Below are 4,497 nucleotides of genomic sequence, written 5' to 3'. Positions count from 1 at the left end.
CTGACGGATGCTGACGTATGCTGACAAATGCTGACGGATCCCAAAAACCATCACGGATCCCAAAAAATGACGGATCCCACTTGCATCCGCAACGCATTCGTAGGTATCCGTAACTCTCATCGGTGGATACAAACATATACTCAGTACTTTGTGACGGATGCTAACACTGCATTCTTATGGATACTTACTTATAATCACGGATCCGTTAGTATCTGTAAGCCACTAACTGATTCAAACATTGTATTCGTATGGATACTTACTTTTAACGCAAACGAAAGAATACGTGGTCAGGATTCTTGTTTATCAGCGAAAAGTCTTCAGATGCAGACGAATACCAAGGATACAGATTTTTAACATCCTGACGGATGCTGACGGATACCAAAGATTACCAAAAATCACGGATCCCATACACATCCGTAACGCATTCGTTGGTATCAGAAACTCGCGGTGGATGCAAACACGGAATTCGTTTGCTTACTTACTTCGTGGCGGATGCTAACACAGCTTCCGTAAGAATACTTACTTTTTATGTATGCGTGGCTAGCACTCTTGTTTTTGAGCATATATTTTATTTTTTAGATTGGTCATATCTTTCCCCCTTTTTGTACCTCGGACACCACAGTTTGTAACGTCAATACAAGTGAGACAATCCACGTTACGCTAGATACCAGGATACTCGGATTCGTAAGGATGCGAAATGGTTTTTTTCTGCATTCGTGGCAAGATTACCAACAATGCACTGCTCCAGTGGATTGCTCCAGTGGATGGGATTCCATTGGAGCAGTGCATTGTTGGTAATCTTGGGATATCTTAAATATGTGACTCTGTATTTTTTTGCCTCCGTACATTGGGGCGGTGTGTTGTGGGTAATCCAATCGTTGTCTCTCTGACCAATCAGACTGCACATCAGTCAGTTTAAAAATAAAGCGGAGATAGTCAGCGTTGTCCGTGAGGACCGCAATCTTTTTGTACCTCAAACTTTGAGTTTTGAAACGTTGAACTCGGGATATGGATTTGTACACACGTGTGTGAACTTCTGTAGTAGGGTGATGTTGAGGCGGTGACCAAACTCAAGTGGCAGTCGACGGACGGGACGGCGATCGAGGGACTGAAACAGCCAGCCCTGTTTTGTAGTTCGGCGTCCTGGAGCTATTTTACATCACTGTCCTGCGGATATCACGGCGAGGTATGTTTTATACAATGATTGTTTCCAAACAATACCCGCTTTGAATTCGTCTTTGTGACTACATTCCTTGTTGGCTAGTAGTTAGTAGCGCTTTTGGTATGCTTGGGCTGAACAGAAACCAAGGACGTTACATCTGATGTCCTTGCAGAAACTTATCAGAAAACGACATAACGGAGCCTTACAAAACACAAGTCACAAGCATGATACTTGCTGAGTAACTGTTGACTTATTTGGGAAAAATTTGAATCATCATCAAAACAGTACTTGTATACACATATGTTTGTCTCAAGTCTGGTATTTATTCGCATAGGAACATTCTGTTCCAACGGTGTTTACGTGTTTGTTTATATGCGACGTCTCGTACACAATGCAAAGTCCGGCCGGGGAAGCAGATCACACCTTGTCACTAATTATGCAACACTAGACTGTTTCTGCCGCGCCCTCCCGGGGGACTTTTTTGGTATGATAATGCGGAATGTAACGGTGATAATGGCGATACCACAATCAGATGCATTTGTTCCTGTTGTATAACAAGCCAATCACCATTTCTTTTCATATACATCCTAATAACTTTGACGGACGCATCCATCAAACATGGATGCTTTAGCTATCTCAAAATTTGATGGGATTATTCTTTCTCTTTTCCAGAAGGCGGGTCGACATTCTCTGGCCGTGTCAACAGCTGGGAGAACACTGGACTACAGGAAGGGCACAGAAGGAATTGAGCTGGGAGGGATCAGGGCGTAACTAGCCTGAAAAGAAGCGAAGCACTGTCACTAGTAGAAAGGAGACTTTGTGCTGTTGCGAGAAGCTGTACATACTGATACTATAAGTCATGTTACTTGTACTTTACAAGCTGGATTCACTATCTGTATCCTGTAGCCGGATGTGGAAATTCCTTAGAGTTGGACATCGCGAAGACTTTGATTTGTAATAGAAACATGTACAGATATTCGTAGAATTTACATAAAAGTCAAATTGCATTCACGTTTGATCCTATATTCTATTTGGAAGTATAAGAAGTCATGTGATATTGGCGGTTAAAGGATTCAACTTTCCCTTAACATAATTAGATAACAGGGACTCTCTGTACATACCTGGTATAACCCATTCTTGTTGCAATATTGTATCTGTATACACATCATGTGGCAGACAGGATTCGGCCTCGATGACATTACGTCGTTTAGTTCTTCTCAGGACTGGTTTAGAATAAGATTATTCTGTGCATTCTTTTCTATTTCAAATCGTGTAAGCCTTTTATAAGAAAGTAATTGGGCACACATGATATTGTGATTTGTCAAATGTGCGGAAAATTCATTAAAGTGACTTTGTATCTGCAGAAAATCCCGTTTTGGATTCTTTATGATCTGATCATACGAAGAAATCCCTAAAAAACGACTTCGCATCCGCGGCAAATGCCGCATTGGGATTTCTTAGGATCCGACCATGCCAAATATACGAGGAAAATCCTATAAAAACGACTTCGCATTCGCGGCAAAGGCCGTTTTGGGAACCGTTCATTCCAGGTATTCGAAGAAAGCCTTTGAAAAACGACTTCGCATCCGAGGGAAATACCGTTTGGGGATTCTTTGCGATCCGATCATTCCAGGTATTCGAAGAAATCCCTAAAAAAACGACTTCGCATCCGTGGAAAATCTCATTTTGGGATATGTTTGAGTCTTTTCATTCCGGATCCCAAAAGTCCAAATTTCGGATATTTTAGGGATCCAACTCGAATCCGTTTGCATTCGCTAGCATTTGTTACAAATACGCAAATATCCCTGCTCGGATATGGCTACATCCGATACCCTTTCCCCCAGTGGAAGGACTTTGACTTGACATGACAATATAAGCGTTGTAATTCAATATGTATCACTTTTGCTATAAATTATATCTGAATTACTTTGATGCCTTACATCACTTCCGACTGCCTGTAACTAACAGAAAACAACACTTTACCGATCCAGACATACAAAAGTTGCTAAGTTAGTATCACTATTGCAAAAAATTCTTCATATCAATCCTCTCTCACAATCTGTCCCCACAGGTGAACGCCGGCATGACAACCCCCAGGTTACAGGAAGAATCGACTGACAAGTACACCCCTTTGTCGCGATGGTTTGGGAACCAAATGAACATCACAGCAATATGAAAAAAAGGGAAGAATCAAGAGTCACACAACCATACAAAATGATATAACAGAAAGATATGAAATAAAAACCTTCAAACGAAACAAAACAATCCTCATACATACACGACATCATTACGCCGAATGGTCAAGCCAAAAATATGACTGACCCACTTTTCTCCCCTAACGATACATAATATCGGGTAATTTGTTAAAGAATGTAATGTGCTGTATACTTGATGGTGAAACGAGTATCTAACACATGAATTCCTGGTTTATAACATCGGTCACGTCATCGTATTATACGCCATACCCAAGACAGACTAAAGGTCACACACAAAAACAAACTCCCTGGGGAATACCCGTAGAAAAATTCCTCGCATGCCTGCGGAATTCCTAGAATTCCTGTCAAACGGTCGCACACTATAAACATTAGGCTCGCCCCTGAGGCGTCGCCAAAAACCTGCTCGTGTTCTCTTTGAACAAAAGTATTTAGTCTTTAGTACTTTATCGTGATGTAGCATTTTATCAATCAATCGTTAGCATGCATCATTTGTTATGCGTGGAGGCTATAGACAGTTCAGACAGTTCTAAAATGTGCTATAGATACTAGTACTAGTATATTCTCACCTGTGAGGCACAAATCCGAAGGCAGTACGTCCACAAAATATTTTTTAAACGAAATGGAGTCGAACCTACTTGTTTGGCAAGTTGTCTATGGGTCAGAGGTCAGAGGTCAATCTTCTAAGGAAGACATGCTTCTAGTTCTACGATCTGCGGCATGTTTCGATATATTTTCGCAGTTATTGAGATACCGGATTGGATAGGTGTCTCTTGTTGTCTCAGAAGTGCCCTGTATACTTCTGAGAGAGTCGGACGGTGGTAGTGAAGCCTTTAAGATCATTAGGAGCAGCTCTTTGAGCGAGGTGGTGAAACGGACGTGGGGAGGGGTGCAGGTGCATCAAGCGATATATCTTAAGTTATTACTGACAGATTTCACTAGAGGACCCGGAGTGTGGCGTTTTAATACCTCACACCTATCAGATGATTGCTATGTTAATGGTGTTAAGTCTACTCTTATTGATGTCGTTAAATAGTTCAAAGACAGTAATGTATCGAAACAAATGCTCTGGGAAATCTGCAAAAAAAAAGATTAAGGACTTTACGGATAAGTTCTCTAGAC

The 4,497-nt window shown here is 41.3% G+C and overlaps 1 protein-coding gene across 1 annotated transcript in view; it reads right to left on the bottom strand.

Annotated features, from left to right (window-relative positions):
* The window catches only part of LOC118418403 (probable L-cysteine desulfhydrase, chloroplastic), a 37,608-nt gene extending 33,555 nt beyond the window's left edge, over window positions 1-4,053 (bottom strand). Inside the window, exon 1 of the mRNA XM_035824287.1 lies at window positions 3,945-4,053. The gene's annotated coding sequence lies outside the window, so the exon portion shown is untranslated. The remainder of the gene's footprint in view (window positions 1-3,944) is intronic.
* Window positions 4,054-4,497: the final 444 nt, after the last annotated feature.

Source organism: Branchiostoma floridae, chromosome 6, assembly GCF_000003815.2.
Source record: "Branchiostoma floridae strain S238N-H82 chromosome 6, Bfl_VNyyK, whole genome shotgun sequence".
Taxonomy (NCBI): domain Eukaryota; kingdom Metazoa; phylum Chordata; class Leptocardii; order Amphioxiformes; family Branchiostomatidae; genus Branchiostoma; species Branchiostoma floridae.
The sequence above is the reverse complement of the archived record's forward strand: the minus strand, read 5'-3'. Positions and strand labels throughout refer to the sequence as shown.